A 16,643-nucleotide genomic window follows, 5' to 3' on the forward strand; every position below is an offset into this window, starting at 1 on the left:
AATTCCACTTTTACACTGCTTATTAATAGAGTTTGTGCAGATTGATTCTGAGGAACCGTAATATTGCCATATCAATAATCTGTAGCTGATGGAAAAGAGGCAAATGCGACCTCGCGCATGGTCGACTAACCAAAAAGAGAGCCATTATCAGGACTTCTGTCCAGCAGCCACAGATTACTAATGTGGCTGATGGACAATATTCTGTGAATTCATTTACATCAACCCTACTAATTCTTCTTGCCATTCCAGTTTATGAGAATTCAAACAGACTCATCTACAAAACACATATGCAGTATCAGAGAAACAAATTTATATGAACGTTTTATATTAAACAGTGAAGATTCAAGCACATAAACTGTTTTCAAAAACTTACTTGTATTCACTGGAGTTTTATGATTTGATTCACGAGCACCATACTTGGCAGATCATGGGGAAAAATAGGGTGTTTATAGATCAAGCTCCTGTAGAATGCAATTAGATGATCCACATTACGAAACTTTAGCCCCTTTAAACTCTGAGCACTGAATGGTACCAACCTGTCAATAAAAGAGCATCTGTTAATTATGCATGCCACATGAAGATTGTCTATCCACTGATCTAGTTGAGATATATACAGTGATGGCCGAAAATGATGGCATCCTTGAAATTGTTCCAGAAAATGAAGTAATTCTCCCAGAAAATTATTGTTTTGATATACACATGTTTATTTCCATTGTGTGTATTGGAACAACACAAGAAAAAAGAGAGAAAAAAAGGCAAACTGGGCATAATTTCACACAAAACCCCCAAAATGGGTTGGACAAAATTGTTGGCACCTTCAACTTAATATTTGGTTGCACACTCTTTGGAATAAATAACTACCATCAATCGCTTCCTACAACCATCAACAAGCTTCTTACTCCTCTCAACTAGAATTTTGGACCACTCTTCTTTTCCAAACTGATCCAGGTCTCTGAAATTTGAATAGTGTCTTCTCCCAGCAGCAATTTTAAGATCTCTCCACGGGTGTTTGATGAGATTTAGATACAGACTCATTGCTGGCCACTTCAGCTCTCTCCAGCGCTTTGTTTCCTTCCATTTCTGGGTGCTTGAGGTTATTTTTCTGCTGGAAGACCCATAACTTAAGATGCAATCTTGATTATGTTGCGCACCATGGACAAAAGAACATCAAGACCTCTGGAGATTGACTTGTAACCTTGAGATTGTTGGTTTTTTTTCAACAATTTTGGTTCTCAAGTTCTCAGACTGTTCTCCTCTCTTTGTGTTGTCCATGCTTAGTGTGGTACACACAGACACACAATGCAAATATTTAGTCAACTTCTCCCTTTTATCTGGTTTCAGGTGTGATATTCATATTGCCTTCACCTGTTACTTGCCACAGGTGAGATTGAAGGAGCATCACATGCTTGAAACAACGTTGTTTACCCACAATTTTGGAAAGGTGCCAACAGTTTTATCCAGGCCATTTTGGCAGTTTAGTGTGAAATTATGTCCAATTTGCCTTTTTTCTCTATTTTGTTTGTTTCAATACACAAAAAGGACATAAAAATGTATATAACAAAACATGTGTAATTGCAATAATTTTTAGAGAGAACTACTTCATTTTCTGGAACAATTTCAAGGGTTGCAATACATTTGGCTATGACTGTGTATATAGAGAGAGTTTATATAACTGGACTTACTTATATAGACACACAAAAATGTCTTGGCAGTACTTGGATCAGCATTCCACCGAAGACCACCAATATAAAAGCATCATTAAAATGGTCATATCATAACTACCCTCATAGAGAATGTAGAACAAGAACAATAAATATTTTCAGTTTTTATAAACATATTTCTCATTTATATTGTAATCTGTTCATACAGACATTATTGAAGGAAAGACAAGTACAAGACAAGACCCTTCTGCTTCTAATATTCCATAGTAGGAAATGGAGAGACCCACATGCCTGTACACTGGGTACGGAAAGTATTCAGACCCCTTTAAATTTTTCAATCTTTAATTTCATTGCAGCCATTTGGTAAATTCTAAAAAGTTTATTTTTTTCTCATTAAAGTACACTCTGCACCCCATCTTGACTGAAAAAAAAACAGAAATGTAGAAATTTTTGCAAATTTATTAAAAAAGAAAAACTGAAATATCACATGGTCATAATTATTCAGACCCTTTGCTCAGACACTCATATTTAAGTTACATGCTGTCGATTTCCTTGTGATCCTCTTTAAGATGGTTCTACTCCTTCATTGGAGTCCAGCTGTGTTTAATTAAACTGATAGGACTTGATTTGGAAAAGCACACATCTGTCTATATAAGACCTCACAGCTCACAGTGCATGTCAGACCAAATGAGAATCATGAGCTCAAAGGAACTGCCTAAGGAGCTCAGACACAGAATTGTGGCAAGGCACAGATCTGGCCAAGGTTACAAAATAATTTCTGCATTACTCAAGGTTCCTAAGAGCACAGTGGCCTCAATAATCCTTAAATGGAAAAGTTTGGGACCACCAGAAGTCTTCCTAGACCTGGCCATCCAGCCAAACTGAACAATCGTGGGAGCCTTGGTGAGAGAGGTAAAGAAGAACCCAAAATCACTGTGGCTGAGATCCAGAGATGCAGTAGCGATATGAGAGAAAGTTCCACAAAGCCAATTATCACTGCAGCCCTCCACCAGTCGGGCCTTTATGGCAGAGTGGCTCGACGGAAGCCTCTCCTCAGTGCAAGACATATGAAAGCCCACATAGAGTTTGCTCAAAAACACATGAAGGACTCCCAGACTATGAGAAATAAGATTCTCTGGTCTGATGAGATGAATATAGAACTTTTTGGTGATAATTCTAAGCGGTATGTGTGGAGAAAACCAGGCACTGCTCATCACCTGCCCAATACAATCCCAACAGTGAAACATGGTGGTGGCAGCATCATGCTATGGGGGTGTTTTTCAGCTGCAGGGACAGGACGACTGGTTGCAATAGATGGAAACATGAATGTGGCCAAGTACAGAGATATCCTGGATGAAAACCTCTTCCAGAGTGATCTAGACCTCAGGCTAGCTGAAGGTTCACCTTCCAACAAGACAATGACCCTAAGCACACAGCTAAAATAACAAAGGAGTGGCTTCAGAACAACTCTGTGACCATTCTTGACTGGCCCAGCCAGAGCCCTGACCTAAACCCAATTGAGCATCTCTGGAGAGACCTGAAAATGGCTGTCAACCAATGTTCACCATCCAACCTGACAGAACTGGAGAGGATCTGCAAGGAAAAATGGCAGAGGATCCCAAAATCCAGGTGTGAAAAACTTGTTGCATCATTCCCAAGAAGACTCATGGCTGTACTAGCTCAAAAGGATGCTTCTACTCAATACTGAGCAAAGGGTCTGAATACTTATGATCATGTGATATTTCAGTTTTTCTTTTTTAATAAATTTGCAAAAATTTCTACATTTGTTTTTTTCAGTCAAGATGGGGTGCAGAGTGTACTTTAATGAGAAAAAAATAAACTTTTTAGAATTTACCAAATGGCTGCAATGAAACAAAGAATGAAAAATTTAAAGGTGTCGGAATACTTTCGGTACCCACTGTATGGCCAAATATCTTCTTATTTAAAGGGAACCTGTCACCAGATTTTTCCCATATGAAGTAGAGCCAGCACCTGTATACCCTCATATACAGCATTTTAGAATGCTGTATATAAGTCCACAATGCGCTCTGCAAAACACAAAAAAAAAGCTTTTATTATTCTGACCAACGGGGCGGTCCGGTCTGATGGCCATCGCTGGTCTTGATCCAGAGTCTCCTCTCTTTTTGTGATCTCCATTCTCCTTCTTGCTTTGTGTGGATGACACATCCTACATCATCCTCATTGTCCTTCATTGCGCTCTTGAGCAGGCATACTTCTCTCTGCCCTGCCGGGGGCAGAGCAAAGTACTATAATATGTATGCACTGGCAAAGGGCTAAGAGCGCTGGCTCATGTGCATTACAATACTTTTCTCTGGCCTTGGAGGTACCGGAACAAGACCAGCGATGCCCATTGGAATGGTCCTCGCTGTATGTTAGTATAATAGAAGCTATTTTTGAGTTATGCAGAGCAGATTGGGGACATATACAGCATTCTAGAATGCAGTATATGAGGTTATGCAAGTGCTGGCATTACTTTATAAGGAGGAAACCTTTTGACAGGTTCCCTTTAACTCATTCTTGGGTCCTCATTAAGTTTTTCAGTGATTACATGCCATAGTTACATAGTAAAATTGAAAAATGAATGTCTAGTTCAACTGTCATGAAAAATAACATTTATTTCGCCTACTCATCTAGAGGAATGCAAATGAAAAAAACATATGGAATGAGCCAATTTGCTCTAAAATATAAACACTTTTCTTCTCATGTTATTTTGTCCCAGGATATCATCTAGACCTTTTTGAGGGCACTGACTGTTTTTGCTGTGACTAGCTCCTGAAGTAGGTGATTCCACAGATTATTGTTTCTCATGGTAAAGATGGCTTATTATTTTTTCCACGATGAGTTCTATTTTTCACTGGCATCCATTTGATCAAGAAACATCATAGAAAAAGAAACCAGCCTTACCAATACCAGGTCAGATTACCAATGCACAACCAGGATGCAGCAGACCCCCATGATAAAGGCGTGGGCACCACAGGTGCAAAATACTGATGCCACCACCTCCATGAATTGGAAGATATGCGCGTGGCTGTGTAGTATTACACATGCACACAGATGGGGCCTGCATAGGACGCCAGTCACACAGATAGGTGAGATGCACAGTGTCTGGCTTACAGCCTCTTATACATTATTTTTCATCTTTTTATTGCACATTTTTCCTTTTTTGCAGGATGCAGCCAGGCCCTTTAGTGTTGGTTGGGTGAATTGGGGCATCTGTCTTGTGGGGTACATGAATATAGTGCCGGGCAGCCGGCTTGATTTAAAATTATGGGTGTCATTAATAGGATGTAAGCCAGACACTGTGCATCACACCTATCTGTGTGACTGGCGTCGTATGCAAGCTTCATCTAGGTTCATGTGTAATATTACACAGCAACTCACATATCTGCCAATTCATGGACGGGGTGGCTGTCGCATCCTGCTTGTGCATTGGTAATCTGACCTGGTGTTGGTAAGGCTGGTTTCTTTTTCTGTGATGTTTTTTGAATTCATGTCCTTTCCTGTGAGCTGCATCCATTTGAGAAGGACAGCATCTGTAGGAACAGCCAGCAGTATTGTTATAGTGTATATGATTGTTATATTGGACTTAGTAACACAGATGCAAAACAATAATTTTTTTTTTTTTTGCATTTTTTAAAAATCCCTCGACCAATAATGGAACGTTACATAATGGTAAAATGCAATGCTGCTAAGTAGCTCTTTATAGGTTCATGCTCAGAAACAAAAATGTAGTATGGTTGTCGGGTATACGGCTTGTCTGTTAAAACAGGTATTCAGAAATTAAAATGTCCTTTTTACAAAAGAGTAAAAAAAAACAAAAAAACATTTCAGGGTCTTTACCAAAAAGGACGGGACAAGAAAAGCTACGGAGGTTCATGTGCTAAAAGCAATCACCTGAAACAGGCCACTGTATTCAGGTGGTGGAATGTGTCTGGTATTGTATCAAGGAAGCGAGAGAAAAAAATTGGCTTTACCAAACACACACTTTGTGAGGTAGGCAGTTGTGATTATATTTCTAAATGTGAAGATTTTTCTAAAAAAATAAAAGAACAATTATGACTTGCCTATCTCATAAGCCATGAACACATTTTCTGTGACACACAAGCCTTGGCTTCAGGATTATTCATTAATAGCAAAATTAGGACAGAGAGGTATTAAAGTGCCCTCCTTTGCAGTATGTAAAAAAATGATAGAATGCTGTTATTAAGCTGCTGTTATTACAGTATATCACGTATCAGTAAATTCACAACCACACTGATTATGCAGGTGCAGCACCTCCCTGTCTTTTTACTTTTTTGATTATTCACTGATTAACAGTATCACTCCCATTCTCAATGTGTTTCTTCACTGCAGTAGTACATCACAATCAGATTTAGGCAGGGGACCCCTCTGAAATGACTGCTGATGGAGCATGCAAAAACTTATTTTCTGAAGGAGGAGGCTGATGGACTGGTCTTCTGGTCAGATGCTGCTCTATCATCAGTCATTTCATGTTGTATCTAACAAGAGAGGACTCTATGCAATAAAGAGAGGGCGATGTGAATACGCTATGTAATGGATGGTGCTATATATAACAAGACATGATACTATGTAATAATGGGACAGCACTGTACATAACAACAGAGGATGCTACATGATAAGGCACTACCCCATACATAGCTAGAGAGTCTTCAGATGCACATCCAGCTGCAGTAGTCACTGTTGTCCGCGGGGCCCCCCTTTCACCTCCGGGCCCCGATGCAGCTGACCCAGCTACATCGGTGATATGTCTGCCTCTGGATTTAGGCCTTTTTCTATCCCTACATGTAATAATTGGTTTGCTCTGACTTCTTATCCATAGGTTGTAAAATCCTAAAATGTTACAGCTTTGCCAACCCTTATCTTTTATAATGGCTATTAGAGATGAGGCAATTGATCCGCAGTGGATCGAGTTTGAGTCAAATTTCATGAAATTCATGGTTTCAAGTGAATTCGAACAGTTTGAAATTCAATGCTGGGTATGCAGAAAAAAATTTGCCGGGACCATTTCCCACACTGCTGAAGCATCAAAGATCAGGCTAACATCATTTTGCATTGCTGTGCAGGCATCCCCATAATGGTCAGTACTTGGGCCATCACAGACAAAGATCAGTGGTTCCCAGCTCCAGAGTCCTCTTGCTTGCTCTCCATTAGAGTGCCCTGTTATGGTAAATACTTATAGTTTGTCTTGATTATTATTTAGACACTTAAATAGACACATATATCTTTTATAATTTTGTATTTTAATATTAGCTTTATATGTGTTATTCGTAAAAATGTAGCGCCCCGAGGGTTCGGAAGCTACAGAGGTATTGCATCTCAACCAGATGTGTGATATCTCACTTCCAGGTAAGGATGGAGTGTGGATCAGGACCCTGACACCTGCATGCATTACACCACACTTCCGGGGGGCAGGGCGACCGATATGCTCCAAGTAGAGCACGAAAGTCCCTGTCCCTGGCTGGAGTGGGGGGAGGGAACACCGAGGAAAGGGGGACCCTGTAGTGCATAGGAGGGAGAGGGCAGTTTCTTGGTGCACTTAGAAGGAGGTATAAAAGGGTGGGCACCATCTTAGCGTGAGGAGAGTTCAGTCAGAGGAGAAGACAGGGAGCAGAGGCTCAGGCCGAGCTCTGCTCCGCAGGCAGGCCGAGAGAGCGTCCGGAGCCTGGAAGAAAGAGAAGGAAGGAAGAGGAGCAGAGGAGGCTCCAGGAACAAGGAACGAAGGGACCCCAGGGGTGTGGACCGGCGAGTCGCCACCGCACGCCCGAATCTACATGCGCAGGGGAGTCAGGCCAAAGGGGGAGACCGGTCCGCGAAACTAGTGGAGGCGGGGAACTACCCTCAGCTAGAAACCGGAGGCTGTGACATTTTATGTGGTGCAGCCCCTCACTACACCCGCTAGGAAGGCACCACATAGGGTCAGGGAAACGGCACCAACGTTTACCAGAGAAGGCCCGAGGCAGCCGGACAGAAGCGAGGTCACTGGTGGGGTGCGACAGGCCAGAGAAAAGACACACAAAGGGGTCCTGTGAAACGCTCCAAAGTTATCTGGGAGTAGGCCGAGCCCCTCACCTGGTGAACACAGTGCGACGTGGGACGTTATGACCAGCTGTAGTAACGTGGATAAAGAACTGTGAGTAAATACCCTGGACTGCATTACAGGACTCTGTGTCGTTACTGCTGCTCCCGCGCGCCATCACCCCCAACATCCACACTTGCTGCCCTGAGGCTATACTCCTCCCGTGGGGAGTTATACTATCCTCTGCTGCACCCACAACACCAGCCTCAGCAGTCTGCCCTGCAGCGGCGGTTCACTCTGACCGCAATCCACGGGTGGCGTAGTCGGACATTAATAATCATAAAAACCACATAAATAGACTGCCACTGGTTTGACCACCCTGAGCCACGGGACCGGGTCGCCGCCACGGCGACTGCAACCCCCAGCATCCACAAAAGGGCCCGGTTCCGGGTTCCCCACGCGGCCCAGGGGGCGCGTCAAAAGCAAATAACATGTTCTGAAAGTATAGTAAAACTAGATAGTCAGTTTTTTAGGAATTCTGACATAATTTATGACTTTGTTTTTTCCAACTTAAATATTCCTTTTTAGGCAATGAAATGTAAGCCATTCCCACTTTCCTTATCTCTTGTGCTTAGTAATAAAAACGTGTGACCAGGCATCTGAGAGTAGACGAGCCTGGGACACAGACAGATTTGGATGTGTTTCTCTTGTCTCTGATCGATCAACTCCCTGATTTGATCAAAACTGGCGAACGTGTGAAACCCTTTGAGTTTCTTCTAAAACTTTTCATACTGGTTTCCATATCAGCCCTTATGGTCATTGGAGTTATCTCTCTCCTGTAGATTGTAAGCTTTCATGGTCAGGAGGGTCTTCTCTCTCTCCTATAGAATGTATGTTCTAATGGTTAGTGGGGTCCTCTCTCTCACCTTTAAAGGGAACCTGTCACCAGTTTTTGAGCCTATAAACAAATGGCACTATCTTTAACTGCTTCATCCGAGAAATGTGATTATTAGCTCCCAACTCCCGGTGTATACCCCAAAAAATACCATTTGATATACTTTCACTGTATATAAATAAGAGTGGTCGGGCCCAATGGGCGTCCTCGCTGCGGTGTCTGTCCCTCCTCTCTGCTCCTAATTGCGCCCTCCTGCTTTGATTGATGTGGACAGGTCATCCACATTGAGAACTGAGATAATACGCAGGGGCAGTAGCCTCACAGAACAGTACAGGCGCACTCTGCTCTGCCTTACTGTGAGCAGAGTATAAAACAGCACTCTGCAAGCCCATAGCGACGTCATCTACGTCATTCACATCAATCAATGCCAGGCAGTTGCACAGTGCTGTTTTAGGCTCTCTTCCCAGTTAGGCAGAGCAGAGTGCACTTGAGTGGTTCTGTGAGGCTACTGCGCAGGGGCGATATCTTGGTTCGCAATGTGGATGATGCGTCCACATCAATCAAAGCAGAAGGACGTGATTAGGAGTGGATAGGGGTAACAGATGCCGCAGCGAAGATGCCCATCGGACTGGACTACCCTTATTTACATACAGCGTGGGAGCATATTACATGGTATTTTTTGGGGGGACACAGAGGGAGTTGGGTGCTAATAAACATGTTTGTGGGATGCAGCATAGGAGCAGTTAAAGGTGGTACCATTTGTTCATAGGCTAAAAAGCTTGTGACAGGCTTCCTTTAAATTGTAAGCTGTTATGGTCAGTGAGGCTCTCTCTCTCCTCTCTATGAGTATTTTCTGAGCAATTACCACTACCAGCTTTCCAGTTATGGGATTTGTGCAAATTTATTTGTTAGAAAGGAAATTTTGGGGGAAAATTCAGCGATTGGCAAATTTGAATTTCAAAAGATCTGCTCATCTCTAATAGCTATGGTAGTGCCCTCTGATTGGCTCAGCAACACCTTATGTGTGATAGCTGCAAAGCATTTTTGGGAAAGGCAGTTGCGCCGGACATCATTAGCCCATTCTCTGGCTGCTGCAGTCCTCAACAGTGTGTGAAATGGAATCAGGTTTTTAATTTTTTGTTGTGACCCGCACAAATAGAATCGCAAATTGTTTGAATTCGAGAAGACCAAAGAATTTCAGAAAATTTGACTCAAAATCAATCCGCAGAAGATCGATTCGCTCATATCTAATGCTTACCTTTCAGGTCTGACAGATACCAGTATTGCTGCTGCTCATTGTGACGCGAGTCACTACAGAAATAACAGTCTCAGAAGAAGAGAGAAGAGACTAATATTATTGAAAGAAATATTACGTAAGTACCACTTACTGGATAAATATAGGGAGGTCAAACTATCCAAAGTCAAGTCCAGGAAAATGGCGAGGTACAACAAGGAGAAGTCAGAGACGTATTCCACACCACCGCGAGCCGTACAACAGACCAGACGTAGCGGAGAAAACACTGGGGGCCATCAAAAGGTAAGTATAATCTTTAATTTTTATTTTTTACCATATCTATTCTTTTTTTTAACTATTAACTTGGTCACACTATATAAATCCATGCTGGTTGAATTGATTTATGTAGTGTGACCAAGTTGTCAAGCACTTTCCAAGTGATGCTAAAATCGCTTGGAAAAGCGCTTGATAACCCGCATGCAGAAATGCATGCAAAAACGCTTGACAAACGCTTCTACCTGGCAGGAAAAACGCATGTAAAATCCGCATGCGTTTTTCCTGCCAGGGAGATATGGAAAAAATCTGCCGCATTTCTGCATCATGGGCACTTAGTCTTAGTAGAAGACTAATCAAGAGAAATGAACACAGATGATTGCAGAACCGACCCAGCAAAACCAAAACAGACGGACAGCTCCACACGATAGTAACATAGCAAACAAGGAAAGTGTGGAGACCGTGACACTCATGGCATGCACTCTTCATCACTTCCGGCTTTGACTGCTGTTCTATATGTTACATCATCATGAAGAAGCTCTTTCTGTTGTGATATTTACAGAAAAGACAAAAGCAGGTTCTTTGGAGAGAGTGGATATTAAGGGAGCAAATCACACATTGAAGCTGCAGATAAGTGTAATATCCCCGGGCTCCTAGCTGCAGTGCTGTCCCATTTACAATGCTAAACGATGCTAACTGAGGCCTGAGCTCAACTTTCCTTGTGTTACCTTGTTCTAGTGTCAGGACTCTGAGTATTTTCTATTACTGAGCATTTTCTATTACCTTTTGGGCATTCCTGCCCTCTTTCAAGATGGCGTCCTTGGTCTCTTGTGCCCTTTGTCGTCTGCTTTATAACTCCACCCCACCCTCCAGCCAGTGTTTGAGTATTCTGCCTGTGACCAGTTCCTGGTGGCTTCCTGGTTTTCTGCACGCTCCTGCAATCCTGTGTGATTCTCCAGTCTCCTGCTCACAAGAGATCCTGCTGAATACCCTGGTTTCCAGCATTCCTTCTGCCTCTGCTGCTCGTGCTGCTTCCTTTGTGGCTCTGCCCCCACTTGCATTTGCTGAGCACGTAAGCTGGTTTCTGCTCTGTTCCTACCTACTATAAATAGAATCAGAGCACAGGTCTGTCCTGGACTTTTTATACTTTCTATCCAGGCCTGCCTGGACAATTAAATATATACAGTACAGACCAAAAGTTTGGACACACCTTCTCATTTAAAGATTTTTCTGTATTTTCATGACTATGAAAATTGTACATTCACACTGAAGGCATCAAAACTATGAATTAACACATGTGGAATTATATACTTAACCAAAAAGTGTGAAATAACTGAAAATATGTCTTATATTCTAGGTTCTTCAAAGTAGCCACCTTTTGCTTTGATGACTGCTTTGCACACTCTTGGCATTCTCTTGATGAGCTTCAAGAGGTAGTCACCGGAAATGGTTTTCACTTCACAGGTGTGCCCTGTCAGGTTTAATAAGTGGGATTTCTTGCCTTATAAATGGGGTTGGGACCATCAGTTGCGTTGTGCAGAAGTCAGGTGGATACACAGCTGATAGTCCTACTGAATAGACTGTTAGAATTTGTATTATGGCAAGAAAAAAGCAGCTAAGTAAAGAAAAACGAGTGACCATCATTACTTTAAGAAATGAAGGTCAGTCAGTCCAAAAAATTGGGAAAACTTTGAAAGTGTCCCCAAGTGCAGTTGCAAAAACCATCAAGCGTTACAAAGAAACTGGCTCACATGAGGACCGCCCCAGGAAAGGAAGACCAAGAGTCATTTCTGCTTCTGAGGATAAGTTTATCCGAGTCACCAGCCTCAGAAATCGCAGGTTAACAGCAGCTAGAGATTTATTGGATCAGTTCGTGGTGATCTATTTGGACAATATTCTATTTTTTTCTGACTCTCTACAGGAGCACAAAGAACATGTCAAATCTGTTTTGAAACGTCTGAAAGAGAACCATCTGTATATCAAGCCGGAGAAGTGTGAGTTCCATCGTTCTGTCATACATTTTTTAGGTTATGTCATCTCTCCTCAGGGGCTGAACATGGAATCTGGTAAGATTCAGGCAATCCTTGACTGGCCTGTACCCAAGAACGTTAAAGAAGTCAAACGTTTTATCTGTTTTGTAAATTTCTAGAGACGTTTTATTCAAAATTTTTCTGATATTGTCCGTCCCATTACTTCCTTGACAAAGAAGAAAAGGCCCTTTAAGTGGTCATCACTGACTGAAGAAGCTTTTGATCGGCTTAAGACCTGTTTCACCTCAGCACCACTGTTGATCCACCCAGACCCAGCACATCCGTTCATTGTGGAGATGGACGCTTCTGATAATGCTTTGGGGGCCATTCTTTCCCAAAGAACTGGAGAGAAGGGTCTACTACATCCTTGTGCTTTCTTTTCCCGTAGACTTACCTCAGCAGATAAGAACTACGATGTGGGAGACAAGGAACTGTTGGCTATTATTGTAGCTTTCAAGGAATGGAGGTACCATCTGCAAGGAGCCGCCCAACAGATCGTAGTGCTGACTGACCATCGCAATTTAGAGTTTCTCAGATCCGCTAGATGTCTTTCTCCTCGGCAGGCTCGTTAGAATCTATTTTTAAATCAATTTAACTTTGTTGTTTCGTACCGTCCAGGTTCTCGTAATGGGAAGGCTGATCTTTTATCCCGAATCCATGCTGCGGATTCCGTACCTGGAGCCCCGTCCAAGACCATTCTATCTGATGCCAGCTTCATTGGAGTTATTCATGATCAGGACTTGGGGAAGGAGTTCAAGGAGGCCTATGACAGTGATGTATTTCTGGCCAGTCCACCTGTTGATATCAATCTTGTCCTTAAGGGTGGCATGTGGTTCAGAGACCGACATATCTACATCCCTCAGGCCGTCCGTCTGCAGATCCTCAAGCTGGTCCATGACTCCAAGTTGGCTGGTCACAGGGGAGTACGGAAGACACAAGAGTTCCTAAGCCGATTTTTCTGGTGGCCGACTTGCCTGTAGGATACTAAGGACTATGTTCTCTCCTACGAGGTATGTGCTCGTTACAAGACTCCTTGTGTGTCACCTATGGGTCTTCTTCAAACATTACCTGTTCCGTCCCGCCCATGGGGGTCTATCGCAATGGACTTCATTGTGGAATTGCCTACATCGGGTGGTAAGAATACGATCCTGGTGGTGGTTGATCGCCTGACCAAGGCCGCTCATTTTGTTTCTTGCACCGGCCTTCCCTCAGCTAAAGATACAGTGAACTTGGTTATACAGAATGTTTTTCGGCTGTATGGGGTCCTGGATGAGATCATCTATGACCGTAGAGTGCAGTTCACCGCAAGATTCTGGAAGGGGTTTTGCTCTGCACTCAATATTAATGTCTGTCATTCTTCTGCCTATCACCTCCAGACGAACGGTCAAACCGAGCGTACCAATCAGACTTTGGAATAATACCTACAATGCTATGTCTGCCATCTTCTGGATGTTTGGTTGGAGTTACTTCCGTTAGCAGAATTCTCATACAACAATTCTCAGAATGCCTCCGCTAAGGTTACACCTTTCTTTGCTAATCTGGCTTACCATCCGAGTATCTTACCTAGGTCTCCGATTAATGTTCCGGTTCCAGCTGTAGAGGAGAGGCTGACTGCGATGAGGTAAAATCTGGAGGTTTTGAAGGAATCTCTGACCTCAGCTCAAGAACGTTACAAGAGATCGGCTGATAGGGTGCCGATTTACGGAATCATGTTCAAGGTAGGAGATTCCGTGCGGTTATCCACTAAAAATCTGAAGTTAAACGTTCCTTCACAGAAACTTGGACAGAAATTCATCGGCCCTTTCAAGATCAATGGTATTGTGAGCTCTGTGGCCTGCTGTCTGAAGCTGCCTAGGACTATGAAGGTACATCCAGTTTTCCATGTTTCCTTATTGAAGTCTGTGTTTCCTAATACCTTCCAGGGACGTGTTGTGCCACCTCTGCAGCCTGTGGCTATTGATGGGCAAGAACAATTTGTGGTGGAGGAAATTATTGATTCTAGAATTCGCAGGAATCGGCTCCAGTATCTGATAAGATGGCAGGGGTATCCCCCTGAAGAGGGGGAACCTGTGGAAAACATCAATGCTCAACAGAAAATTTCTTGTTTCCACCAGAGATTCCCTGAGAAACCGGGTCCAGGATCGACATGAGGCCGCTTGTAAGGAGGGAGTAATGTCAGGACTCTGAGTATTTTCTATTACCTTTTGGGCATTCCTGCCCTCTTTCAAGATGGCGTCCTTGGTCTCATGTGCCCTTTGTCATCAGCTTTATAACTCCACCCCATCCTCCAGCCAGTGCTTGAGTATTCTGCCTGTGACCAGTTCCTGGTGGCTTCCTGGTTTTCTGCACGCTCCTGCAATCCTGTATGATTCTCCAGTCTCCTGCTCACAAGAGATCCTGCTGAATACCCTGGTTTCCAGCATTCCTTCTGCCTCTGCTGCTCGTGCTGCTGCCTTTGTGGCTCTGCCCCCACCTGCATTCGCTGAGCACGTAAGCTGGTTTCTGCTCTGTTCCTACCTACTATAAATAGAATCAGAGCAAAGGTCTCTCCTGGACTTTCTGAGACTTTCTATCCAGGCCTGCCTGGACAATTAAATATATACAGTACAGACCAAAAGTTTGGACACACCTTCTCATTTAAAGATTTTTCTGTATTTTCATGACTATGAAAATTGTACATTCACACTGAAGGCATCAAAACTATGAATTAACACATGTGGAATTATATACTTAACCAAAAAGTGTGAAATAACTGAAAATATGTCTTATATTCTAGGTTCTTCAAAGTAGCCACCTTTTGCTTTGATGACTGCTTTGCACACTCTTGGCATTCTCTTGATGAGCTTCAAGAGGTAGTCACCGGAAATGGTTTTCACTTCACAGGTGTGCCCTGTCAGGTTTAATAAGTGGGATTTCTTGCCTTATAAATGGGGTTGGGACCATCAGTTGCGTTGTGCAGAAGTCAGGTGGATACACAGCTGATAGTCCTACTGAATAGACTGTTAGAATTTGTATTATGGCAAGAAAAAAGCAGCTAAGTAAAGAAAAACGAGTGACCATCATTACTTTAAGAAATGAAGGTCAGTCAGTCCAAAAAATTGGGAAAACTTTGAAAGTGTCCCCAAGTGCAGTTGCAAAAACCATCAAGCATTACAAAGAAACTGGCTCACATGAGGACCGCCCCAGGAAAGGAAGACCAAGAGTCATTTCTGCTTCTGAGGATAAGTTTATCCGAGTCACCAGCCTCAGAAATCGCAGGTTAACAGCAGCTAGAGATTTATTGGATCAGTTCGTGGTGATCTATTTGGACAATATTCTATTTTTTTCTGACTCTCTACAGGAGCACAAAGAACATGTCAAATCTGTTTTGAAACGTCTGAAAGAGAACCATCTGTATATCAAGCCGGAGAAGTGTGAGTTCCATCGTTCTGTCATACATTTTTTAGGTTATGTCATCTCTCCTCAGGGGCTGAACATGGAATCTGGTAAGATTCAGGCAATCCTTGACTGGCCTGTACCCAAGAACGTTAAAGAAGTCAAACGTTTTATCTGTTTTGTAAATTTCTAGAGACGTTTTATTCAAAATTTTTCTGATATTGTCCGTCCCATTACTTCCTTGACAAAGAAGAAAAGGCCCTTTAAGTGGTCATCACTGACTGAAGAAGCTTTTGATCGGCTTAAGACCTGTTTCACCTCAGCACCACTGTTGATCCACCCAGACCCAGCACATCCGTTCATTGTGGAGATGGACGCTTCTGATAATGCTTTGGGGGCCATTCTTTCCCAAAGAACTGGAGAGAAGGGTCTACTACATCCTTGTGCTTTCTTTTCCCGTAGACTTACCTCAGCAGATAAGAACTACGATGTGGGAGACAAGGAACTGTTGGCTATTATTGTAGCTTTCAAGGAATGGAGGTACCATCTGCAAGGAGCCGCCCAACAGATCGTAGTGCTGACTGACCATCGCAATTTAGAGTTTCTCAGATCCGCTAGATGTCTTTCTCCTCGGCAGGCTCGTTAGAATCTATTTTTAAATCAATTTAACTTTGTTGTTTCGTACCGTCCAGGTTCTCGTAATGGGAAGGCTGATCTTTTATCCCGAATCCATGCTGCGGATTCCGTACCTGGAGCCCCGTCCAAGACCATTCTATCTGATGCCAGCTTCATTGGAGTTATTCATGATCAGGACTTGGGGAAGGAGTTCAAGGAGGCCTATGACAGTGATGTATTTCTGGCCAGTCCACCTGTTGATATCAATCTTGTCCTTAAGGGTGGCATGTGGTTCAGAGATCGACATATCTACATCCCTCAGGCCGTCCGTCTGCAGATCCTCAAGCTGGTCCATGACTCCAAGATGGCTGGTCACAGGGGAGTACGGAAGACACAAGAGTTCCTAAGCCGATTTTTCTGGTGGCTGACTTGCCTGTAGGATACTAAGGACTATGTTCTCTCCTACGAGGTATGTGCTCGTTACAAGACTCCTTGTGTGTCA

The 16,643-nt window shown here is 43.0% G+C and overlaps 1 protein-coding gene across 4 annotated transcripts in view; it reads right to left on the reverse strand.

Annotated features, from left to right (window-relative positions):
- The window catches only part of LOC141265411 (poly(rC)-binding protein 3-like), a 1,492,220-nt gene that overhangs the window by 868,908 nt on the left and 606,669 nt on the right, over positions 1–16,643 (reverse strand). For all 4 annotated transcript variants that reach the window (XM_073678474.1, XM_073678473.1, XM_073678467.1 and 1 more), the window contains one exon: positions 374–536. The gene's annotated coding sequence lies outside the window, so the exon portion shown is untranslated. The remainder of the gene's footprint in view (positions 1–373; positions 537–16,643) is intronic.

This window comes from Phyllobates terribilis, unplaced genomic scaffold, assembly GCF_046119375.1.
Source record: "Phyllobates terribilis strain yellow unplaced genomic scaffold, ASM4611937v1 Scaffold_4__5_contigs__length_816908805, whole genome shotgun sequence".
Taxonomy (NCBI): Eukaryota; Metazoa; Chordata; class Amphibia; order Anura; family Dendrobatidae; genus Phyllobates; species Phyllobates terribilis.